General features: G+C 44.1%; 1 long non-coding RNA gene across 1 annotated transcript; it reads right to left on the reverse strand.

The window, feature by feature from the left end:
• Positions 1-16752: 16752 nt before the first annotated feature.
• LOC125718952 (uncharacterized) lies at positions 16753-22099 on the reverse strand. Its single transcript, XR_007384988.1, has 3 exons — positions 22035-22099; positions 17231-17286; positions 16753-16842 (listed from the first exon to the last, which is right to left on the reverse strand). It is a non-coding gene; the product is annotated as an uncharacterized LOC125718952 (long non-coding RNA).
• Positions 22100-27440: the final 5341 nt, after the last annotated feature.

The following is a 27440-nucleotide window of genomic DNA, read 5'->3' on the forward strand; positions in this document are numbered from 1 at the left end:
TTGATGTGTTTGCGCACAGAAAATAGAACGCGAGAGTTAATACTCGTTTTCCAGCGCCTCTGGAAGAGACCGCCCTATGGACGCCATAGGTGACCGCCTAGGGCGCTATATGATTAGGGGACATGAAAGAGCGAGTGAAAAAATCAGAAGAAATAGCTCTGGTTGCATTTGCAGTTATTTAAACTAGTATTCATATTTTTACTACTAGCTAGTTAGAAGTCAAGTACCCTGAGCTTTTTAATGTTTGGTAATACTTTCTATGAATGCCATGTGAATAGGAATCTATGAACAAATTCATAACATATTGTAATGCATTCATAAAGCCTAAATGCCTATAAATCATTTTTTAAATTATAGCACATTATACCTGTATTTATTATGCATTACGAAAGCGTTACGAAGCTCTCATCTATAAGGCACTTTAAATCATTGGAGCACCACTCAGCTGCCCTTCCCATGCATTCACAAACAACGTGGAAAATAAATTAAGAGAAATAATTAAAATAGAAATAACACAGATTTTCCTTAAAAAATGTTCTAGATATCCAAGGAAACCAAATTGATATATAGAGCTAGAGGCCTATTTGGGTAATCACATTTACCCATGTTTTAAAATGTTGTTACAGCCATAACATTTTAGTGCATTATTAACACCCTATCCCCACAAAATCCATCCATCCATCCATTTTCCAAACCGCTTATCCTACTGGGTCGCGGGAGGTCCGGAGCCTATCCCGGAAGCAATGGGCACGAGGCTGGGAACAACCCAGGATGGGGGGCCAGCCCATCGCAGGGCACACTCACACACCATGCACTCTCACATGCATTCCTATGGGCAATTTAGCAAGTCCAATTAGCCTCAGCATGTTTCTGGACTGTGGGGGGAAACCGGAGTACCCGGAGGAAACCCCACGACGACATGGGGAGAACATGCAAACTCCACACACATGTGACCCAGGCGGAGATTCGAACCCGGGTCCCAGAGGTGTGAGGCAACAGTGCTACCCACTGCACCACCATGCCGCCCCTCCCCACAAAATAAACCTATGAAATATTATGAGAAAAAAACTATATTTATTCCTTTTTTTGTTGTATATGACAATACCATTCAGTGTAACTGATTTAAGATGGAAGAAAACAATCATAACTTATTCCTATTACTTACAACATAATTCTTTCTGTGGTCATTGGTCAACCACCGCAATATCCAGCGCAATATATCCAAACTTGGTTTGTCCTGATCATTCAGGTGGCAAATGATGCATAATTATTTGGATCTTGCAGATTGTGAACAGAGCCTCTGCATACTATCCTCTTACACCTATTGCACTGGAATATCCATCAATATGTCATTTATTCCAGATTTATATGTGCCTCCAGAGCAGAAGACAAAGTTAACTCTCTCTCTTAGCAGGGAAAGAAGGATGCTGTTGCCTTGTAGTCAGTAAATCCTTGCGTTTGCCTAACATTCTATGAAAGCCCATGTTGCAAGGTCAACAAACGAACAAGCGAACAAACAAACAAACATGCAAACAAGCACAGGTACATTGGAATGCTTCTCTTTGCCGGGGGGGAGGGGTTGGCACAGCGCGGCGTCAGCTAACATGCAGCAGCTCTGCAGCTGGGGGGTGAAGGGCCTAGTTCATGGGCCCATGGACCTATGAGTGTTCTGTCAAGGCTGGGGCTTAACCCGGTAATTATCTGATTACAGGCAGAGAGACTCAGCCCACTGAGCCACTCATCACCCACCACAGTTCACCTGGCAGAAAGAGGGTGTGTCCTACCCATAGCAATGACTGGACCTCTCATCTTTTCATAGTGGTCACATCTGCATTGTTCACTTCATTTCTGCTGAATGCAGTCCACAGATCTCAAATACCAGCTTACTAAAATTATTAGTTTTTGCTTAAAGGAAGTACTTTTATAAATGTATGTTTCTTTCCAGTGAACTTTCCTAAGCCTGAAACTTGTACCATAAACCTTAAATCTTTGTCTCAAGTCTAATAATTCTGTCACGTGACCTTGGCCCCTTTCGCTGTTTCCACAGTTGAAAGGACATTAGTCTGTTAGATCAAGAGCAATAATTATCAGTCAAAGCACGTTTTGTGTGACACATTACAGAACAAATTTTGTCTGGGATGTTCTGTCCTCTTAATCTTCACAGTAGTTTTGTTTTGATGTGTTCCGGAAGGAGTCTATTGATTTGAAGACAACAATGGGCTTTAGTGTTTATGGCAACAAAAGGAGTTCTAAGAATACCAGGCAGGGTAGAAAGTATCATATCAGTTCTCCAATACTATCAATCCTGCTGTTCCTTATATGGTATCGACAGACGTGTGTTCAGGTTAAATACACTGATTCTCTTTAGAGCAGTGTTACTTTGAGAGCGAGGATGATCCGTGTTTATTTCGCTCCAACTATTTCTCCAACATAATTACGAGTTCTGCTATTCTGCCAGTATTTGATCACTGAGAATAGCTACATCCTGCCTAATGAGTAATCAATATGTCTTTACACATACTGGTGTGTTTTCAGGCTGTATTTCATCAACTATTAACAATTATTATGACAAGCATTAAATAGAACTTTAACAATTTTGCCATGTGACATAAATCTTGATGCTAATTTTTGTACTGTAGTTAAAGCTTCTGTAAACTGTGTTTTCATTTTGTCAAGTATGCAGAGCAATAAGACGAAGACAAAATGTGCTTCTTGATGGCCCATTCATAATTAAAGCAATATCATAAATTTTGTCCCCAGATTAATTTCATTTGCCTCCTTTTTTTTTTTGTATGGATGCCTAATCTTTAATTATAGAAATGTATCTCCAGGCATATAATTCTGAAGAACGTACTTCTCCCTTTTGAGAAGATATCTATTCTTTTGTGGTTTTGGTACATTTGTGAATGTGATTGAATGGTTAGTCGCTTCGATGTGCAAAGCAGTCTGGCAAAGCAGAGGAAGTGACTCTTTCCAAGGTGCTGCACAGTCATCTGTGGGCTCGCATTGCTCTCGTAATGCATATTATTTACAATTTGTAACCGTCGTCACATGCTCTTAATAACAGGCAGATAACAATGTAGCCTATTAAAAAACGGAAGGAGAAAAGGACAGCCTGCTTCCAGCAGTTGCTTCATAGGGCTGGATTGTGCCACCTGTGTGGACAGTGTGGATGACAGGGGAAAAAATTGTCGTCGTTTACCCAAGACCTTGGTCTCTGTACTTTATTCAATTTAGGTTGGATTAATTATATACATATAATATGTGTGTGTGCGTGTGAATATTCAGGAATTACAGTAAAACTGTAAGAGATGCTGCCAGATTAACATTCTGTAAGACACATATTTAGTTTTTAGTCTGTATCATATGTGGACACAAAAAGGGGTTATTGTTGTGAAGAATACTTCAAAATTTGTATTTTTTTAGATCGCATGAGGGCTGGAGCCGAACACTGCAGCCTCTTGCTCAGTGGTGAGCTTTTAAACGGAGCCTTGGAGTCTAAAGGCAGAGGATGCTGGCGGACGGAAGGCGGGGCTCCGGATGCAGGAGCCGCCGCGGTTGCTAGGCAGCGAAGCAGGGGAAAACAGTCGCCACACTTTTGGCTCGACTGTCCCCGCTTTCCCATTCAATGTGCTGCGCAGTTAACAGCAAGGGATACTGGAGATTTCTGGGCCTGATGAAATCTTCCTGCAGGGTCATCCGAGTAATCCCTCTTAATACCCCTCTGTGTTTGATTTCCTGATTTGCTATTGGACGGGGTCAGGGAACACTACTGCCTTCATCCTGGGCACTGATTGGTCTAGCTGGCCGCTGAGGAGGTTGGGCGTGTGGGGTTGGGGGGGGGGGGGGGGGGGGGGGGATGGTTGCTCCTGCCTCAGGGGGGATCCTCTCTGGCGTAACGCAGGCAGTTCAAATGAAACTGCAAAACACCCATGTCAGGTTGCTAAACTGAAAGACAGCAGGACAGAAGAGGAGGGAGGGAGAGAGGGATGCACGGCAGAAAGGCGGAAGAGCAGCCAAAATAATAACAATAATATTAAGAGTAAACCCTTATTTGACCTTGTCAGCTTTGATCAGAATTCCTTCTCTGCTTAGGGGAGGGTCGCGGGGGGAGGTTAAATAAGGGGGGAGGGGTAGACAGTGTACGACAGACGGATACGCCACAGATTTGTCATGTGAGGAAGCAGAGCGCGATAGAGAATTTCTGATTAAGATCAGGGAGCCGACATTGCCCTGCATCTGCTGCTGCTCTGTGTGTGTGTGTGTGTGTCTGGGAGAGCGAGAGAGGGAGTGTGAGAGAAGGAGGGAGAGAGAAAGAGAGAGAGAGAGAGAGAGAGGGAGGGAGGGAAAGGGAGGCAGTGCGTGTAAACGTGTCTGCGTGGCTGCACTGCTCCCAGCTCCTGCGTGCACCTCTCTGGCTGCTGCACGCCGTGCTCCATGATCGCGTTCCCGCTGCGGCAGCGCCGGCCCTCTCCGCACACCGTCCCTGGGTCTCCCCCGCCAGGGGCCGGGACAGCACAGTGAGACGCTTGCTCGCTCGCCTGCGCGGCTAGCCTGCTGTCCCGGGACGACGAGGGCGCCGCTTCAGGCAGGTAGGACCCGCTTTCCTGCTACATCCACTTCCGCGGCAAACGTCTCTCACCATGCTGCTCACGGAGCCCCGCAGAACGCTGCGCGTGTGTCCCTACGAATCTGCGCGTGTGTGTGTGTGTGGGTGCGCGTCTGCAAGCCGACGTGCTCCCACGGCTTAATACCACCCATCCACATGAACCTGCGCTGCACAGGAATGCCAACATCCAGCTGCGGCCATATGAACAACGCAGGGGAATGTCAGGACCAGACTGCATGCACTGGTTTCACCCGTTTGCGTATATGTGCGTGCATGCCGGCGGGGTTATGTGTGTCTGTGTGCGTACGCATGTTTGTGCGGTGTGCGTACGTGCTAGCCTGTTGGTGTGCGCGCGTGTGTGTGTGTGTGTGAGAGTGCACGCACGTGTGTCCCCAGAGCAGATGCTCCACACCGACGTTAGCTAAAGCAAACAGCGGCATCCTCCTCCAAGAAGGACAAGCTGGGAAACAGCACTGGGCTCCCTGATCTCTGCTGCACAGTACCACCCAAGGTCACCTGTGCATGAAAAAACAAGCTCGGGGGGGGGTGGGGGGGGGTGTGTGTGACATTTATGACATGGGTTGCCCTTCGCCCCAAACGCCCCCAGGATCTGTCAACACTCTACAGCACAGCAGACATCAACGGCTGTGTTAGAAAGTGCACCCCGCCCCTAGCAGTGGGGGGGGTCTGGGTCATCATGGGAGGGTTGGGGGAGTATTTATGTAACGGCTGGCTAGGTTGGGGCATTACAGGGTAGACCCGAGTCCAGGCACTGGCTCCAGATGAGCAGGACCCGGCCCCGCACGTCGCTAACAGCAGCAGCTCTCCGGCGTAGTATGGGCAGTGCCGTGGCCCCCTCCCGGCTCAGCGTAACCACAGTGATGTCACAGCCGACGAGGGAGCCGCTCGCAATCAAAGCGACGACTGTCATTACCTCCACTTCCATTGATGCCGCTGCTGATTAAAATGATAGAAACGGACAACGGCGGGCGCTATGAAACCCTGATATCAGAGGGTTGGCTTTATTATCCGCGCGTCCTACAAGATTGATTAGCGATAACAGAATATTTAATGAATGCGTGGCGTGGTTATGAACGCATGGCGCGTATGCAGCTGACGTGCACTGAGGTGTAAAGTGGGTAAATGCATTGCAGTCGATTTCCGTTTTCACAGTAACTGGTAAAGCCCTTGAACCCAACCCTCTTCATGCACCTACCCCCGATTCCCCCACACACACACACACACACACACACACACACACAGACACACACTGTGGCAGGAGGTATTAGTGACGTGGATGGTGGTTTATATCAGGATTATATAACCATACCTTCTCAGGGAAAATCTCTGTAAAGACTGCAGGCTTCAAAGTGAAAATTATTATGATGCTACCTTTCCTCTCTCTCCTCATGTATCTTTAAGGAAAGGAAATAAGACAAGCAATGAATGTGTATTTTTTTCCCCTCAATCATACACCCCCGCTTTTAATGGGATTTTTTTTTATTGACTTTCTAGTGAGACATTTTGGATTTGTATTCCCGTCCTCTGTTCCGGGGAGGAATTAAGAATCCACGATAAACTCACTGTCGGCGGAGCCCGAATCTCCCCGTGACTGTCATCCTAAATTGTGGATAAGTAGGGGAGGATTCCTGCAGCAAGCCCCAGCAAACCCCTCCCTGCCCCCCACTCCCCTTCGCAGCGCTAATGAAACCAGGCAGGGAAAGGTCAGGTGCATGGTTCACAGAGTAAACCGTGGCCCAGGCACTACCGCAACAAAGAAACACGGACGACAAATGCGAGGAGATGAGCCACAATTTAACCCTGTCACGTCCAGGCCTCCCCCTTTATAAGAAATGCAATGGCAGTGCAGGAAGGCAGCTGAGCTATGTTTTACTATAAAGCTATAATGGAGGGAGACATCTGCTCTTCGTTGCCCTTTTGCATGCGGTTCTGTTTTGAGGTGAATGGGACAGACGCCCCAGAGACCCTTCATTGGTTACACCGGCACAACGTGGGTAATTGCCCGTAGATAAAGAGCTTGTTTTTTCTGTAACCGGTTTGATTGGAGAGCAGAGGCAGGTGGACATGAAGACGTGTATTCTCTCTACTGGTAATGACTTCATTGTCTGTTTGGTAGGCTACTTCACAGCTCAAACGTGCTGCATTTCTGTTTGCGAGCTTGGGTCTAGCTGACTTAAGACCTTATTTACATGTGTATATAATAATTATGTCATGCAGTTTACAGTTCTGCCTGTTTGTGCAGATGGGCATTTTACTGCAGCAATACTCTTAAAAGTGCACAACACCCTTCCAATATGCTAAAGAGCTGGAACATCTCACCCATAAGGCTACATGTCGTAGCTCTCTGTGTCTGATTCCATGCATAGACTCCGGAGATTACAGAGCAGCATGGTTAGCAGTGATTAGTCACAGTATGTCACAGTCTGTCTCATCAGACATTTGTTTCTAAAAGTATATGAGCCTCTGAAGACAACTAGCATTCTTTTTAGACAATTAAGCTTTATGAATTTTGCATTTAGATTGGCGTAGAGATAATTACAGATGCAATGCTAAAATATTTCGCTCCGATTGACTTAATCTGTGGCCTTACTAACTTCCCAGAAACGTCAACAAATATTTTCAGGATAGTTAAAAATCCACGATGCAGCCTCTTTCTGTTACTAATCCTGCCGGTGAAATGTGTTAAACCTTCACGAAAAATAGCACCATTAACATTTCTGCTACTGGAACATATAAAATGAGGAAAGCAGTTTATCTATCTATCTATCTATCTATCTATCTATCTATCTATCTATCTATCTATCTATCTATCTATCTATCTATCTGTCTATCTGTCTGTCTGTCTGTCTGTCTGTCTGTCTGTCTGTCGAGAACATAGTATTGTCATTGAGGTTATGTGTGACAGCACCTTCATTTGTGTATTTTGTGGGGATGTCTCCAGTATGAAAGCCAGTGTGTCATCTGTAGTGTAAGGCAGTTTCATCCATTTCCCTGGAGAACAGGAACCTGTCCTTCTGCGAGGAATTGAGTCTTTGTAAATTAGCTAGTGTAGTGATCAATAAACTATCATAGTGTGATAGAATTCCACATTGGGGTATTTATGACACTGATCCCAAGACTGTGGATTGAGGCGTAAACCCAAAAAGTCTAAGAAGGGCATCATTCATCAAAGTCTTTTTTGAACCATGTTTTCTGTGGATTGTAAATAAGCAGGAGATTAATGATTTTGAACAATTATTTTTCTCATGCGTCACTCTGCATCTACTATAATTTCAGGTGAGACCAGGTTGAAGAATTGGTTATTTTACTCATAAATGGGATCAATAGCAGAAATAGAAGGTGCGTTTGTTTGTTTTTTCCAAATAAAAGGTATTAGCATTGCCGGATACATTATGGATTCTGCTGTGCTGAGAATTATGTGCTGTCTGGAGTTCCTATTTCTGAAATCTTTTGAAAAATGGGTGTAATTTCTCCTGAGCCATGTGCCCTGTGCTGCCTGGGACAGGATCCAGGTCCCTCGGGAACCTCGCAGGATAAGGGGTTAGAAGGTGGATGGATGGATATGTGTGTTTTTTTTATCAGTAAATGTTTTAAAAGTTATTTATATTAGAAAAAAAGTTGGTAGAGTGTATTGATTAATATTTAAGAGATTAATGGCTAAGAGCAGGGGTCCTTGGGGGGGGGGGGGGGGGGGGGGGTTCAGCAGCATTTGGGTGGGAAGTTTCCTACTTCCCACTGTGGGAAGGCATCATCCTGTACTGTCTAGGCTCATAACCACCCAAGAGATCACCTTTTATATCTCATATTTATTTTATATAGCAGATGCTGTTTTTCCAAAGCTACATCAACACAAGGCAAATAGCATGTTACAGTGGTATTGCTGTCAGGAAGTTGACTAGACATAAGTACAGTTATGCTGAGTGTCCGTTGAATACCCAGATACAAGTGTGAGCAGTACTTGAGCAGGAGCTTCACTACAACGTCTAACAAAGCAAGAACTTAATAACACTAATTTTCCAATCGGCAACATTAGGAGTATTCAGGGAACTTGGAGTAGTGTATGCTAGTAGAGGTGTTCTTGGCAATTGCTGAAAGTGAAGAGGGAATCTGATTGTTGGATGTAGCTTGGAAGTTCATGGAAGTTTTACTTATACAAGAATGTTCTGAGGGCAGAGTGAAAAATTATTGGTTCATAGAAATAACCAATCAGATTGTAGAGGAGGCGGGTTCAAGCAACTAGAGAAAGTAGGACCTTGGTCCTGCCTTGCGTATCACGTGGATTATGGTATTGTACTATTTATTGTTTTGCTGAAACCGTGTTGGTGAGACTCTGACAGTGTATTCCTTACACACCAGAATTCATTACCTCCCTGTGTTACCCAATATAGCATCTTTAGTACTGAGGATGGTAGCAGTTTAAAAAACCTTCATGCTGTGCCCCACCAGGACCGAGATGGAAAGCTCCTGACTCAGACCGTTGTCATCGTCATTGATAATGAAGCCAGCATATCCTCTGCTGGGGAAGCCTGGCTGGGAGCCACTGCTTACTTGTTTAATATTCACCTGGCTGCAGGTCTGCTCTCATACTTATTTCTCCCCACTACTCCCATCAGTGTCTTTTTCTTGGGCTCACATCTGGCCTGGCTGTGGGAGGGACGTGCCCGGAGCCTCGCTAATCACAAGTCGTGACTGGCTCTTCTGACTCAGGTCTCCACCCTGAACCTTGACCAACCCAGTGTTTGGAGTCTGTGGTTTTGAAAAACAACCGATGAAATTAAATATCTCAACAGCAATTTTTCTTCAGCTATTTCCCCACATTCAGATCATGCTCCCAGGCCAAGCAAGTTCTTGCTTTTCTTTGCTGAAGTGTCAGGGTTAGGGTCAGAGAAGGAAAATTTTCCCTGTCTTGCACATTCCATTAAAGTGAAAGAGTTATCGGTGACTTAGTCACGTGTCGCTTTTGTGCTTTTCCTGAATTTCCATTTGTGTCCTACTGTCATTCACCCACTGGCTGTTTTACGAAAGGAGAAGTTTCGCAAAAAGAGAAGCAACCGACCAAGAAGGGATGGGACAGGGATGAGTTTCATTTTTGGGGACGTAGTCCGATTTCTGCTGTATGTCTAGTCTTATGGCAAATATTTTATCGTTTCAGTAATTATCGGATTGAATCAATAATCCGTGCGTTGTTTGCATGTCATCTGAATTAATGCTGTATTTCAGCCATGTGGGCTTAGTAAACATGGCACAAGATATTGTGAAAGATATGTCAGGTGACTGACCCACAACAAACACAGGAAGGAAACAAGTTTCGAAATTGAACCAAACCCTGTTGCCAGTGCAAAACTGTCAAAGTCAAGAGGGGAGCTCCTTCCCCTTTCTTGTAACATAACAAACAATATTTGCTAAATTCCTGTTAGGACGGATTCATTACCACTATGGCACCATTATGTGTAACATTCAGTTTTAAATGTGTTTTTATAGCCATCTTGGATGTAGCTCTGTTGAAAAGCAGAAGTGAACTCAAGTAGGTCAACCTCAATTTCATGTGCCTCTCTCCTGCCAAAACTCAGAAGATACTCTTCCAGCTGCCACCTCGCCACCTGTGATTGTGAAATATTCTAATATTTTGGTTTGTCAGGAGCCTTCTGTAGTGGACCTCAGTAGAAGGTGTGGAGCACAGTGCTACTGGCTTTCTAGGAGATGTTACTATAAGTTCTTCCACAATACACTAAGGCAGTGAAACGTGGCTGAGGGCTGGCCAAGAATTTCTGTACATAGCTATGCATGCTCTATGGCTTTTGGTAGGTGAATGTTGGCATTCCTTATTGTGACTTATGGTGAAATATGATTGATACAGACACCTCAGTAAAAATACATCCTTTATTAAGGAGTGGGGAGACTAAATAGCTTGGCTTGGGAAGAAGAAATCTAATGTGACAACAACCAGAAATAATACCAGGTAAGCTTTAACTGTAAAGGAAAATGCACATTTTAATCAGATAACCTTTTAGAATCTGCATCCCTGTAATGAAAATATTCAGGCAGACATCTTGGTCGGAACAGAACTCTGGCTCGAATTCCTGATTTGTACTGTATATGTGTGTAATATCTTAAAATATCAGTCCACACTTCTAATGTGCTAAGATGATTCCACAACCAGCGTGTCTTCTTGTTTCTCCTTCTTTATTGATTGCACATTTTTGGGGAGTTGGTGTCTGCTGGAAGTCAACCGTGGCATAATATTATATATATATATATTCCCATTGACAAGCAGCAAATGTATATATCTAATACCTATATTTACAATCTGACTTATCTCTCCACATAGAGATCAGATTTTACTACAGAGTCTTCGGTTTCCTCTGTTATTTTCAGCTCCTGACATAATCACATAAAAACACATCCGAGTGTAAAAAAAAAAAGCCCAAAGACCCATCAGCTTTGCACTCGCTTCTTGCATTTCTTGAAGGATACTTGTTCTTTTAATTATATTAGAACTGAAAGGGTTGTGGGCTAGAATACCATGTAACGCCCAGTAGTAATCTGTTAATAATTGTGTAGAATATATGTGTTTGTGCCTAAATCAGACCTGTGAATGATGTGAGAAAGTAAAGGCTTGGCTGATTGTACCTCAACAACGATGTTTTAGCGATGACTGAGATATTACCCAAAGTGAGGAACAGGACTGCATGTTACACCGCTGGAGTGAGTTCTCATGATTGAGCATGACCTTACAAAGTGGAAGCCCTTAGGAAGACCATAAGACAGTATGATGCAGCATCGAGCGTCTGGCAAAGCAGGAGTTACTCACACTGCAAAAAAAAATGTCCTTTCAAATGTAGGATAAACTTTCTGTTTTGTGACAAGACTAGCAAACTAGCAAAATTATGTGCCAGTGTACTAAGAAAATTGTACTTCATAAGATTTTCGACACCAAGACAACATGCCTGAATGCAAGCAAATTAATCTTATTCACAAGATGTGTTGTTAGTTTAATAATGAATTCAGAATTTTCTCTAAATATAAGAAAATTATGCTTGCTCAGGTTTTCATTATTTGCAGTTCAGTTGCTAGTAGCTCCAGGACCTGATAGCTGTCTATGACGTTATCAGAGCTGGGATTTGCAGTATGGTGAGTAAGACTTATCCCTGCAGCTACTGTCTCTCTTGTATCAGACCAGCTGGCATGATATGGTCAACAATGAGCTGTCCAGCAACCCAAAAAGGACAAATCGCCGGCCTCCATAGGCAAGGTGCTACTGTCACCTTTTTGGTTATTGCTCCTTTAGAAATGACACTCTTACTTATTTACTTATATACTAGGAAAGGCTGATTGTTTTGTTGTTAAAACAGAAGTATGTCTAATTTGATTCTGGTTAGTCTTCAAATCATAACTAAATAGTATAGGGCCTTTAATTTGTTTTTGCATTGGTCATTGGTGTGATAGCTCTCTAGCATTATTAGCATTACTGGCAGTCACGGTTATGTGATACAGCAGTGAAGGGGTAAAGAGTTGTTCTCTGCAGACCGGGGGTCCGTTCCCAGGGATGCCGGAGGTGGAGAATTCAAATTAACGATCATCCCTGCCATCTGGTCGTTCAAACTTAATTACGCACTTCTTCATTCAGATCCGAGTAGTCACAGTTTAATGGTTCTGTCAAAATCCAAGTCAAAGGCCTGGATGGAGTGCTGGGATCACGTCTTGCCTTTTCTCTCATTTCCGGTTTAATTGGACATGGCTTTGATGGCCGCATTGGCAACACTGCCAACAGACCACCAATGTGGTGTTAATCACAGAATGTCTGATGGCTTCTATTAGGCAATAAAAAGACAACAGAAACTCAGAGATGGAGTGTGCGTCCCTGTTCCCTGTTACCTAAAGATACATGGGAAAGCTATGGCTTTGGAGAACATGTGGAAATCTTTGTATGTTCTTTGCCTCTTAAGGAAGAATTGTACATTTAATGTTTACATTTATTTAATAGATGTTTTATTCAAAGTAATGTACATTTAAGGAGGCAGGATCAACAACATCTGGAACAACTGGGGGTTAAAGGCCTTGCCCAAGGTGAAATTAATCTGTCCACCACAAAATTAGAACCAATGACCTTTTGATCATGAACACAGCTTCCTAACCCACTAAACCACAGACATCCCTCTGTTTGGCTTCATCTCTTGATCAGAAATTATGAATACTAAGTTTCCTTAATAGGACTAGGTGTTATAATCCCAAACTCAAGACAAGCATCCCAGTTTCAGAAGTGCTTTGGGACAGTACAGTTGTAGTTGTTCAAAATATATCATATCTCCAACAAGTTTATTAAGTGCTTTCACACTTAGCGCTCTAAGTGTTATCCATCATCTGTAACCACTTATCTGTCACAGGATTAGGGTGAGTCTAGAACCGAGTAATCAAAGGACAAGAGAAAGCCGGAATGGGACGTCAATCCATCAGAGTGCTTACACTCGCACACAATCAAACACTACTGGCAATTTAGAGACCAATTCACTTAAGCGCATGTTCTTGACGTACCTAGAGGAAAACCATAGGAACACAGGGAGAGCAAGCAATCTTATACACACAGAACTATGAGTAGGAATTGGAGGTGGGAGGTTATACACAAAATATATTTATTTATCTGGGTATATTTATACGATGTCAATATTATACTTGACAAAACACATGTCAATAGCATTTCCCACAGTGTTAGCATTCCCTAAATGCCCTTAACCATGAATGATTCCTCCAATCAGGTCTCAAAGCAGTATTACAACATACACAGGCTCATGCTAATTACATAAACAAGCTGTAATAGGCTAAATTAAATCAATCCCACCATGAGGCAATCGAATTAGGGCAACAGACACCATATGACCAGCTCCTAAGTTAACTGCAAGTCCATGTTTACAGATTGAACTAAAACCTCGCTTATACAAATCTGAAGGATTCTTTTTTATCAGTAGTTTGTTTCAAATATAGTGGGTCTTTACAAACCACAATACGGCCAAACACTAAAAGTAGGCAATAAAATTACGAGCCTAATTACTTAGCTGAAGCTCCTGACAAATCCACAAAAGATATTTTGCAGAGCCTTAGGGTTTGCCTTGAATTGACTGGGAGATAATTTTGAATGTTTACTGACAGTTAACCATACGGCACCAACCCTAGGCCATCCCCAAAGGTGTGAAGGGGATTAGCATGGAACTGTAGAATGGAGGTCTTTCATGCTTCTTACCTCCGCACTCAACATCCAGCTGTGAGTTGCCATGTAATCAGGCCACAGCTCCGATGATGCAACCAACCCCTGCTGCATCATTACTGGTGACTATTTGCTCACTGATGTCCTGGAAATGTAAACTATGTACCATAGTTTTTTGTTTTGTTTTCCATCCATCAATCCATTTTCTGTAACCACTTGTCCTATTCAGGGGCGCTGTAAAGGGGGGGTAAACGATGACAATTCTCAGGGCCCATGACTGAGAGGGGGCCCAGAGAAGCCCCCAATAAACTGTGTTGGGGGCCCTGTCAAGATTCTTTTCATGGGGCCCAAAATCCTTAGCAGCGCCCCTGGTCCTATTCAGGGTCACAGAGTCTATCCCAGAGGCTAGAGGAGTAAGGCAGGGAACAACCCAGAACAGAGCACACTCACACACCCCTATGGGCAATTTCCGATCAGCCTTGGCATGTTTACGAACTGTGGGGGAGAAACCAGAGTACCCTAAGGAAACCTCACGACAACATGGGGAGAACATGCAAATTCCACAAACATAGAGCCATGGTAGAGACTCAAACCCTGGTCCCAGAGATGTGAGGCAACAGTGCTAACCATGGCACCACCTTTTTTTTCTCTTTTGTCCTTACACCTGCTCCCCCCACCCTGTAGGATCCGATGACACTGTTTACACTCTAAATAGGGATCTCCGTGCGGATTATCATTTTCTCCACCGTGCGCGCCGATGTCGTTCTGGGAACCGTCGCGGTGAAAGTCGCTTCTGGCTGGAGTCAGGGCTGTGATGGGAAAACACTGGTGCCAGTAGTCACATTGTTACTCAGTAACATCAGATTATTAGCGGTGCCGGTACGCAAGAAACGCTCCCGCTACCCCAAAGAGAAAAAGCAAACAGGGTAGTGCCTACCGGGGAGCACCGGCAAGACTGCATCTGTGCAGCTGACATGCTCCATGCGGCTCTCGCATCGGCACCGGGGCTGCACTTACGGTCGGCTCGCTGCAGCAGCAAAGAGACGCGCTTTTTCGCTGCTAGCTGAGGTACGCGGCTGCATTTCACCCTCTTTTTATTGATCATGAATATCCACTTTGCATCCGAGCAGGAGCTCACACTGAGAAAGAGAAAATCTACCGAAAAGGGAAAATCTGCCGACTGCTAAAGCAACCACCGTTTCATGTTGGAAAGTCACGCCATCGTGAAGTTTCTTCCCCGTTTTCTGTTTTTGTCTTCCCTTTATTGGGCCCGTAAATGTTTTCGTTTTCCATCTCAGGGCTGCATTGACTGAGTCTTCAGGTTACAAGTTCAGTCTCATCTTTCCGAGACCGTAAACATTGATAATGGGGATTTAAAAATATTACCTGAAATGTGTTGTGCATGAGCGTGGGAATAATAATATAATCGTACTTCACTGGCTTATTATTATTATTATTATGAACAGGAGATCGGTCGATGCATGCGGTTGACATGCTGCCCCGCTGCGGGGTGAGCAGCTTCTTGTTTAAAAGCTGGCGTGTTTATTTCTTGCTTGCCGTATGCTGGAGGGGTTGCACCTGTCTGTTACGCTGAAGCTGTTAATCTCGTCATCGCAGATGGCTTTTGTGCTGTTTTTCCTCTCAGAATATAAACTGTTGGCTGGGTGGGTTTGTATATGGGTTGTTGAAACCTTATGAATCATTTAATATTTTAGATTGAGCTAATGGTATAATAAATGATAACTATGAACTACAATCAGTACAATAGTTATCCTGTAACGTATTTGCAAATCATATTAATTTGTTACTATTAATACTTGGGCAATGGCTTTCCCTTTTCATCTAGGCCAGTCACGTGATGGTTGATGTTGCCGTAGGAACATGCAGGACCAAACAGCCTGAGCAGACAGTGGCGGCCCTGTCTCCTCGCTTCAGCACCACAGCATACTCCCTGTCGACATCCCAATTTATGGCTGAGTTTAACAGGCAGTCAAGGGATTAGGGAGCTTAGGGCGCCTACGATTAACGATGCAGTGGTTCCTGTGGCCTTAACTCCAGGTGCTTATTAACCATGCTACTTTGGTACAACAGCAGCGTCTGTTCGGGGACTTTGCTCATGTTCAATAACCACTGTGCTGTCAGTTTAAATACCTTTCCCACTGCTTAAATATGAATATCTGTCTTTAGACTTGCAGTAAATGCACAGAACCATTTCGTCTTGGTTCATATACATTTAATAAGGGGAAAACAACAGTACCTGCTCGGGAGGGTGGAGTCAGGTTTGTTTAGTTCATCGTTAAACATCTTCATAGCCTCTGGAGTAGGGCTTCTTCGTGAGTGCCTTAAAGTCCATATTAAGTGAGTCCTGCAGTTGTCTGTGTACAAACGGAACCATTTTAATGGAGTGAAGGATAAATGATGCTCTGCAGTGAGATATTGGCAAGTGAAATTTGCAAAGGCTCCAGCTTAGGTCCTAGCTGTACTGAGACTAGATACATAAGTATAATTATATGTGTAAGTTTCATGTGGATATGAGGGGGGCTACTTCAGCACCTCAGATATTAAACCTTCTCAAAATTGGGACAGACCACCCTCCCCCCCCCCCCCCCCCCCCCAAGCAGTCCCTGTGAAAGTAATTTCTACAGCAGGGGAAGTGAACACTTGGGTGACTCCCATTTGCTCGAATGAGCTGTTTGATGTATGTGGAAGAATGAGAAATCAGCATGAAGGATTTGATCACATTCCTTTGAACTCAGGAGCAGTGCTGCGTCTTCGCATCTGCTTCAAAGTTCCATACTCTCTGTCCCGTAGGTCCTTCTGTATATTTTGCAGATAGGGAAAGAATGGTCTGTGATGATGATGATGGTGAGTGTATGAATACGTAAAAGGTGTGACGGGTGGTACGGTACCTCGGGATAGTAGAATCCAGGCCAGGCTCTGTTATGTGTGCATGGTTTGCATGTTCTCCCCGTTAGCTTCTACTAGGCGTAGTCATTTTGTTCTCTTTCATGGTCTAAAGAGATGTGGTTTAGGTGACTTGACCCGTGGGCCATTGTGTTGTGAGCTGAGTTTGTGCGCGTGCCCTGAGATGGCTGAATAACCAATAATGAGGACTTCATTACGCTAGACGGTCATTAACAGAATTGAGGTCCCATGACACATTTTAATGAAGTGACTCTATACAGTATGTACAGTATGCATACGCTGCTTACATAACAGATTAGTTCCATGTGCTGGAATGAACCCACTCTCAACCAATCACAGACGACTAAATCTTCTGGTTAAATCTCAATTAATCTCTATCAAGTTAAAGGGCTGTTTATAAATGTTTAGAAACATTTTGAAAAATTAAAACGTTATCGTAATATGTCTTTTCCTTGTGTATTTCATAATGTACTTACCTGAAGACTAATTTGCTCTTTTCCTTGACCCACATTCTCTCTCCCTTGGGGTAGGACTGAAATCAAGCAGTTTTGAAGTAGACATTGTTATTATTCTGAATAAGAGCAGAAATGGAGAAATCTTTTCGGTTAAACAACTGCATATCACCGTCTGAGAGCTACTTTGCATGGTTTTAGAGAATGTTTCATCATGGGTGCTATCTTGCACAGTTTGTCAGCCATGTTGTTTCCTTTCGGATCTCTTCTGTCAAGTTATCAAGTTTTATTATTGAGTTTTTATTGTCACTTGTTCGGGGGAACACAGAGAAAATTTCATGTCAGAGTTTCAGAGTAGGGGACACGTGCATCGGGGGACAATAGGACAAACAGCAATGTAGTAAGAGACACGACTGTGCAAGACAAAAAGATGCCCAACATGGGGAGTGAAACAATGAATACGCAATTAATATACGATAAATAGGTGGTGCATGGGACAGGGATGTGCAAATTGCTGCAGGTATTACAGTGCTGTCGTCAGTAAAGTTTTTATAATTTCCTGCAAATCGCATGAACATGATGATCAGTATCTTGAGCCAGCAACTGAAAAATTTGAGAATTTCACGTTTTACACACTGGTTAGCACTTGATGCATTATTTGAACTGGACTGCTAAATGCCATGTGAAGAGATGTTGAAATGCGTGACTGGAAAATTACTGTTGTACAGTCATCATGAAATCTGTTATGCTTTCTGTTAATTTCAGTCCTTTGAAATAATAGCTGGCTGTCCAGCTTTCTGTTATGGCGACACCCATTTTTAATGAATACCAAACACATTTTTATCAGCTTTAAGTAGCCTAACTCAGATACATATTTTACATCTTGATGTTCATCCTGTGTAGCTACTCTAGGTGCTAATTTAGTCATCTGTGACAATTCTTTAATGCAGTCTCCTAAATAAATCATAACAGTGTAATTGGAATTGTGGTGCAAGTTGCGTCATTTTATCATGCAAGGTGAAAGACATACTTGTCACGAGGGGGCACTCAGGAAGCCCAGATCAATTTAAGCAGACGGCAGCATAGAGTGGAAACCAGCACAGGACAATAAGCTGATCCCGGCCCACATTTCCCATGGCAAACTGCTCTCTCCTGTTATGTAATATGCCACCTCAGCTCTTACATGCCCCCCCTCCAGTTCCCCCAGGCATGGGAAACAGGGTTCAGGAGGCATACGTAATGAAAGCAGGAGAGGTGAAGGTCAGGAAGAAATCTGCTGTTTAGAGGCAGCTTTCTGCCCAGTACTCTGGGGTGATCCTGAGCAAACACAATGCTGAGAAAGAAAGGGTTTTAAATGGATCTGGGCCAAGAGACCAGTTAATGATTTGTGGTCTGAATTCTCTATTTTTTTACCTGTGGTGAGTTTGCAGTCTTACGCCATCAGATGTCACAGTTATGTTATTCATTTAATATCTGCATGTGTAAAATCTGAAGTGTTTACTAAGAGGCTTAATAGCAATAACAACAGTAAAAGTAATTAACTTACCGTGGTATCCCCTGGGAGAGGTGTGCTGTTAAAGGAGCATGTTTTCTTTGGGTTTGCTGAGGTGAGCATTATTAATATGATTTATTGCAGGACTGTCTCCCGGAAATTTATGCATGATTTATGTGACTTATTTCCACCTGTTTACATATACACTAATGCAGAACTAAGGTTTTTTTCAGCTATTTTCAGTAAGCATTTAAATTGTGTTCCTGTTTTTAATCACTCTTTAATATCAACAGTTGACATATTACATATGCTTGTTTGTGTCCTTGAAGACCTCAGACAATATGCTGTTTCACTGAAGTACCTTTGCCCAAGCGGGAATGACCTGTTCTACTCTGATAAACGCAGCTTGCATAGTTCCTGGTCGAAGATCTTGTCAAGGTCTGACGTGCATTTGGACCCAGAAGCATCCTTTCACAAATTCGTCTGTTAGGAGAAGCACTTGATTCCTTTCCTGGCTGTCCCACAGGAGAAGATCAGGGCATCGGGGCTTTGAAGAATAATCAATGTGTTTTTCTTCTGCCTACTTTTTGTCTAGGTCGTAAACTAGTTCTCCACTTCAATTGAATTAACTGAATTTGGAAAGTATGTTTATTTTCTGGGGGATAAGGTGGCTTAGTGGACAGCACTGTCACCCCCCACCTCCTGGGTTGCAGGTTTGAATCCCAAGTGTGGAGTTTGCTCATTCTCCTAATATCTAGTTGTCTGACATGTTGCCCCAGTAGGTATAACACTAGATCATCAAAGGAAATTGTCCTCTTGCTCCAAACCATCCAAACTGAAATGGGAAAAAAAAACTTCCTTTTCCTTTCATACCTCACAAGCTTGGAATGAGCTAGACTGTATACTTAACCTGGAATCTTTGGTCTCTCTAGATAAGTTTAAAAGTGTTTTTAAATCAAGTTGTCATAGAACAATGCAATTGCTTTTAACTTGTATTAATTCCCATGAGCTGTTTTCGTCCATGACCTTTGTATATTAGGTATGGTTGGTAGCCCCAGCTCTTTGTATGGGTTTGGTTGACTTGTTTTAGCATGTGTTTGTGGTGTGATGTGTTTCCACTTCTATTTTAACGTGCATCTTTTAATCTGAATTTATTGCCCATATTGAGCAGGCATCATTAAATAAATGATAGATAGATGGATGGATGGATGGATGGATGGATGGATGGATGGACGGACAGACAGACAGGCAGATAGATAGATAGATAGATAGATAGATAGATAGATAGATAGATAGATAGATAGATGTTGCACATGTCATATTTGGGTACTGTGGTTTCCTCTTGTAAGATGTGAAGATGGGCAAATTGAGGTCTATACATTGCCCATAGTGTGAATGCTATGCCATGGACTAGCATCCTGTCCAGGTATCTCCTGCACGCTACGCTGTCTGGAATAGCTCCCAGACTCCATGCAAACCTCTCCTGGATGATGCGGTTAGAAGTTAGATGGATGTTACTTTTTCTTAGTTCAGTTTATTTCATTTAGCTTTGAACGATTTGTTGACAAGCAAGGCTTTCTGTGTGTTATACTGAGTGAGGCCTGACTGCATCCTCTTTGGGTGTGATAGCCCTTCTCTTTAAAACTGGCTGGATGTAAATGCGATGAGCTGGACTGGTGAGCGACCTCACATCTGTCAAAACGCACTGAACACAAAACCAAAGGGTTGCATGTTCCGGCTGCGGCAGGATGACACATGTGCAAATAAAGAGTGCTCTGCGAAGGGAGCAGCCATTGGCCGCAAGCGGAAGAGGAGACTGCTGAACAGGCACTGAGTCGATCTGATTGTGGACGCTCTCACCGAAGACTGTGTGGGTGGCGAATCTTCCCCCATAATCGACGGCAAGGGCAGGCTTGCTCCACATGTCGGCTTGCATTGTGGAGGTTACCCAACAATCCCCTGCTTGGGTTGGGGATGTGGGGGCAGGGTGGTAAACTCTAATGGCCTTTTAGCCTGAGGTGGAAGCTGTGCAGCTGTGGATGGAGGGATAAAAATACCTATTATTCTTCCGTGGCACGTCCGTAGCCTGGCGGAGGCTGCATTCGGAGACAGAAAGGTCATCCCTCGGCCATACAGGCAAATGTCAGGTCAGGTGATTCGGAGGCCTGGTACACAGCCGCAGACTGGAATCCTCCAGAGGTTGTTGTCCATATGGATTGAGTAACTCGCATCCACAATAATCCTCCAAACATTTTCTGCCCGACGCTTTTTTCCGTGACCCTTCTCCTCCATCCAGTCTTTTCGTAATGCCCATGTCATATCAGCTGACCACAAATGCTAAACCCAACTGCTATTAACTGCAATCTACAGATCTCCATCCATAATTTCTACTATTACAAGCAAAATAACTTCCAGAGGTATTACTGGATCTCCGTTATTCTACATTATTGACCGTCTAGGGTTGTAATATTTTAATTTCTTCTGGGATATTACCAAGCAAAGCACTCTGTGGGATCCTTTCAGCGAATTTGCCATACATACCCTAAAAAAACGTGACTGACTGATTGATTGATTAAGGGCAGGAAGTGGCAGGAACTGCAATCCACCACATTCAATATCTCTGTGATGGAAGTCCCCTTTTCACCTACACGAAAGAAATGACGCAGGGAGGGAAAAATATCTTCCATTTCGGGATTGAGTTGCAGCTCCCTTTCAATAACACAAAGGCGGGCACTGCCTCTGCTTGACACGGCTCATGAATAAATAAAGCTGTGATATAACTGCAAGCCACTTCACAGTCGGCTGCAGCTCGTTAGTAACCAACTCGCAAATGACGGCCCAGGAAAGGAGAGAGGAAGTGATTATGTCGCGCTGAGTAGCCTGTTGAGCAGCTGAGTTAGTAAGTACCGTATACTGCGGTCAGCGACTGTAATTGCGCGTACGTCCTTTGACCTGTAGGGGGTGGTACAACAGCACCCGAACGAGCTGCTAGGGCCACCGCTGCAGTCAGACCTTGAGAGTCATAATTAAAATCGATCATTTCGCGATCGTTTGCTTTTTAAGGATCTTTATACACTAGAGACACTAAAAGAGGCTTTGCATTTTTAAGAACACCTCTTTGCCTTATCGTAGGCCACTGTATGCTGCGCATTGCTTGCGGTAATATATGAAGGCTAAATGCCTGTTGGGCTTTTTGTGCCTGGTTATGGAAGGTCGCACAGCAGCGGGGGTAATTATTATTTCGGATACGTTAACGTCACCAACTTCGCTGAAACCGAACGAAGCCGGGGTTCGGAATGCCTGTTTCACTGGCTTTGAAAATGTGCTATTGCTCACCTGTTGAACCAGTCGTCTTCGGTCTCGTTGTAAATGTTATGTCTTTGAATGTTGTTTTTTGCTCGTTATTGCTTGTTAGCCGTGGTTTGTCGATCATCTGAGTGTGTGTCTGCGTGCGCGTACGTTAGGTGTAAGTGTGAGTGCGCGAGGCATACTACTGCGTGCCCTTTGTTTTGCGTGGCCGTGTCGCCTTTTGTGTGTATTTCTGCATTTGCTCGTTTGTATGCGCCGACGTGTGCACATGCAGTCCTGTAGGCTAGGTGTGGGTTTCTCTTCGTGTTCTTGGGTGTGTGCTCCTGTAGATAGGTTTTTATTTATTTAAACATTCTAAATGCTACCATGGCGGTTTGCTTTGGGAAGATGGTGCATAGGTCAGTCAATAAGCACATCTGTGACACGCCAGGGTGACAGTGACATGGAAAGCTGTTGATGAGGCGCGGGGGCGCTTTGCGGCTTGTTTTTCCGTTCAAGCCACCATCTGGTCCGCCGCTATAGAGTAACTCGGTGGTGTTGATGGAGCCCAGCTTACGGTAGCTACTGTCAGCTGTCAGGTCAGGCTGCACCGCCGAACGGTCTACATCGGATGGCACCAGCCAGGGTTAATTTTGTCTTTACATTTACACCTGTAAAATGCGCGGAATATGCAAACTTAAGGCTTCAGCAATGATTGCATGTTAAGTATAGCAGTAGATTAATGGTCCCAGGAAAATATTGAATATACAAATGTGGTAAAAGCTGAAATTTCCTGAAGTACATGCAGAGTCTGTGTATACCGTTATTGGAATTAAAAAAACCGTTATTTTTTTGGGTCTATACGTTTTTCCCTTTTATCTAAAGATCAGTTCAGTTTGGTCTCCCGATAGTTGGTGGTGTGAGGGGAAATCAGCCGATCAGCTGTTTGATTTGAACTTGTGAGACACTCTGCAGATGATCAAGGGTGATCTTACGTCTGCTTTGTCAGCGAATTAATTAAAAAGGAGCCTCCTGTGTCGTGTATGCCAGCACTGCAGAGAAAAGTGCGAGAATGGATATTAATAGTTATTAATCAATTATTAATGGTTAACCAAATTCTTGATAGTTTTGCTCAGATCTGAATATTAATAGGCAGAAACAAGTTTTTATTTTTTATTTTTTTCGAGAATTTATGCACCTTGTCTTCATGTTAGCAGCAGATGCTTAATATGATCCTTTTGCTAATGACAAAAAGACACTTCAGACTGTTACCACCGTTACAGACTGTTACCACTGTTAATTTGCACTGTATGTTGTCTTGTGTTGTCAGTTTGTACTGTTATGTTGTCCTGTCTGCACTTATGATGTTGCTCTGTCTTTGTCCTGCTCTGTGTTGCACCATGGTCCTGGAGGAACGTTATCTCATTTCTCTATATACTGTGTGTATGGCTGAAATGACAATAAAACCTACTTGACTTGACACATGTTATGTCAGGAGCTAATGGTCCTTACCGGCCTTATGACCAATTTTTTTAACCTGTCTTTTCTTGTGTATTTTCTTGCAGCTGAGGAACGCAGTTCTTGTCCTGCCACCACCAGGAGTAACGCCACACCATGCCGAACGCTTCCTGTATATAGAAGGAAGGGAGTAGGTCCCTTAACCCAGAGGTTGCGACCTTTAGCCAGGAGACGTGACACAGATTACTGGTGAGTTTGGAGGGGATTCGAGACTGCAGTCGCTACTGATGGCGTGTTTGAGATGAGCTGCCTGTTTGAGAGGCTTGGCTTTGCTTTCTTGGTGATTTCTGACTGCCTGCTTGTCTGTGGTGCCGACAAACAATGTCGTTTTGGTCAGCGAAGGACATGGTTTGGTGCCTGAGATGCCCCCCTGATTCCTGTCCCTCCTCCCCGCTCCCACCCCAAGGGTACAGCTGAGTGACACGACCTTGGTGCTGCCCCCTGTCCGGTTAGCTGGGTCAATAATGTCCACGTTTACAGCCCCTAAGGGACGCGCTCGTCTTTGGTGGAGAGTTCGGGTGACGTATCTGTGCCACCCTTTGACCTCGCTGCTGCCCTAGTCAGCTTGGCCATTGACTTCATTTTCAATTCCTTGACTTTCTCCCTGTTCAGCCTACAGACTGCCTTATTTGCAGCAGTAATCTACAAAAGGCAGCCATTTTTGGTTCTCGGGAGCTTTGCTATGTATTCGGTGTGTATACCGCTTGATTTATGCAACGTTCCTAATTAACTTAAGGACTTGGAGTACTTCTTGCTCGTTTCTCTGTATTTATATAGGAAAGCAAACGTGAAAATGAACCTAAATTGTTCTGTCCTTTTTGGATTTGATGCTGCTTCAATGCTATTCTATATAATTTTTAAATAAAAAAAAACAGAAATTAGAAACTGTGCCACATCCCTTGCGCTGTCATCTTCTGGTCGCTAGGAGAGATCCAGAAGTGTTTTTCAGCTCTGGTATCAATACGTAAGATTATTTTTCAGAGACAGGGACCTTTGGGGAGGGGAGAAGAGTCGGTTGATAGTGTTGCTACCTGTGGTAGCACAACCACATTTTAGGCAGGAAGTGCAGGGTTGCTGTGACAACGGTGATTATAGGTTTGATCTCCTGGGGGGTTCAGTATAAATTGGAGATTAAACTGCGTAAACAATACTGCTGTCAAACATATGTTTTGTTTTGTGTGTATAAAAGACAGCCCATTGTTATATTGTGCATGAAACTTGCCAGCTTAAACCAGATGGTTATTAGATTTAAAATGCGATGCTCATGTGTCCGATTGCCGCGTTGGTGATCCGCAGAGTCAGCGTTCTGGAGAGGGAGACATGATCAGTTCACACTGTCCGCGTTTGGAGATTATATGTTCTCCCCATGTTCTCATCCTCTCCCAAGTGTGTCTTGCCTTGTGCTGCTGGGATGGGCTCTGGACTTGTGACTGTTTCAGGATACTGGAAAAGCATTTAGGGAAATTGGATGGTGTTCTGGATTATGCATTCTGTGCAGTATGATGTAGGGACTGTTCGAAAGAGGAGCAGGGGGGGACTGAGGATTAAAAAAATTGATTACGGTTGAGATGTATGGTATGTCCTTGGTAATGTTCAGCTCGTTGCTGTTGCAGTGATTTAGTACAGTACAGTATTGACATAAAGCAGTGAGGCTTTGTGGCTTTGAAGCTCAGTTTGCCTTTCGCATCAGGCACTGCCCTTGGCCAGCTCTCTAAATTGTAGCAGGACCCTACCTCTGTGATGCTCATTTGCCGAGTAGAGGATCAGCATGGCATCATGCTAAGTACTGTTGTTGTGGTCTCCTCAGTTTCAGCCAGGAAAGTTCTTCAAAGAGGGGAATCTTTGTGGTTTATCTCCCATCTATAGGCTGCATGGCTATGTGTTGCATGCTTTTTTACCTTTTTTTTAAGGCAGTAAGAAGAGCCCCTCATGATAAGTTTGTCTGCATGTGGGAGAAACAGATGAAAAATTACATATAGACCCTTATTGCTGTGTATAGTGTTTCATTATAGTTTTCTGCATTGCCACTGGTGCAAATTGTATTATAAGCCATCTGGTCCTCTTACTGTTGCTGTTAGTATTTTCCTGCTTATTTTCTGTAAAGTAGTTCATGGTCTTGGAAGTCGCTCGCATCTGAAGCCCCTGAACACGCACACCCCCACCTGCCTCGCCTGAGTAAACATGTAGCAGCGGTTTAGATGTATTCTGTTTGAAGATTTCGCATAAGCAAATGTTAGTCTCAGCCAGATCTTCAAATAATCTGCAAATAATGCGAATTCCAGTGGGGTGCTTCTCATGGAAGAGGGTGCTTTTTTTTCCCCCCTCTACTCTCCCACTGTGCCAAATGTACTTTGTACGCTTGCCGAGGAACTAGGCCAATCTGAACAAATTTGTGGAGGCGCTAACTTTAGCTATGAGTTAACCGACCGCTTCGGGCGACCGTCCGTGCAATTTCTAGCCGTCCCATGGGAATGTGAGGAGGGGGTAGGGGGGGTATGCCATGGCAGAGGCTGGGTGAGAGGCTTTGTTTTGGTTCTGGAGTGGTATCATGCCTGTACCCACTTAAGTATGCTTAATGAACAGGAAGTGAGATTTGTGGGTCCATAGCGGGCTAAGCTCACCATGTTTTTGGTATTTATTGAAATAGCTTCTATGTGCTGTTTTCACCCTCTAGATAGTGATGAACACTGGGAGCTGATACAGCACAAGAGTAACAGTAACGAACCTATGGTGAAGCTGAAAAAAAAAAAATATATATATATATATATAACGAATGCTGACTCCTTTGCAGGAGCCATGGCCACACATAAAGGTGCTTGTGTTTCTGTGCGGCTCAGCACCCTGTGTTTACTCCAAGGAACAGCTCTGATTGCACACTGCCTTGCCCGTCATGTCCCCAAAACAGTGCTGCAGTGTAGAAGTGCTGTGATACTTCCATTTGCCGTAAATACTTTGTTTCTCATTTATAATTAATGTGCCTGTAGAGAGGTGAGTTTTCTCACCCGGGCATGTTATGGAAAGTGCCTTAGGCCATTATTTTAGTGGCTATTGCGGAGTCGTTTGTGTGCATGCGCCTAAAGTACTGGAAAATACCATCCCACCATCCATCTTCTATCCACCTATCCTGGTCGGGGTTGCAGGGGAGTCCTGTAAGCTAGGAGCACCCTGGGTGGGATGACAGCCTATCACAGGACATGCACTCTCTCATGCACTGCAGGTAACTCAGAGATGGCAATTTGCTGAACTGCAGGTTTTTGGACTGTGGGAGGAAACCCAAGTATCTGGAGGAAAGCTGCAAGACACAAGAACAAGCAAACCACACACACGCGCACACACACACACACACACCGGAGGTGGGATTCAAACACCCAGCCCTGGAGCTATGTGGTGACAGTGCTATCCACTGAGCCACTCTGCTGCCTTCTCAAAAATCCTATAAAACCTGTTTAATATGATAATCTTGGGTTTCCACTCTACATAGCTGGCTAGCAGTTGTTGGGACGGGTTGTAGGGGTGAACAGGGGTGCTGGAGGGGGGTGGATACCCAAATTCAGGTGGGCCCAGCACTGTTGGCGAGGGCATTTGGTGCGAGGGCTCAGAATTGTAGCTATGCCCCCTGCTGGTGAAACTAGCCAATCAATAATTACTTCTTGGAGAATTTGAGAAGTAGGTGGCCCTTCCCCTCAGTCAGTCCCTACCCCCACCCCCCAGAAGAATGTGCTCTGAAGTACCATGACCTCACTCCAGTCTCATTAGCAGTCCTGATAGACCCTGAATTTCATAAGTCCTCCCTCCCATTCTCTGCATGTGTCGGGCTACTAATGCTAACGGTCGACGCTAACATATTATTAGATTTGCAGGCTGTATATTATGTACACGCCCCTCCCCCCCCCCCCCCCCCCCCCCCCGCTGTACAATTCATAATGGCCACTTCCT

The sequence above is a fragment of the Brienomyrus brachyistius genome, chromosome 2 (assembly GCF_023856365.1).
Source record: "Brienomyrus brachyistius isolate T26 chromosome 2, BBRACH_0.4, whole genome shotgun sequence".
Classification (NCBI taxonomy): domain Eukaryota; kingdom Metazoa; phylum Chordata; class Actinopteri; order Osteoglossiformes; family Mormyridae; genus Brienomyrus; species Brienomyrus brachyistius.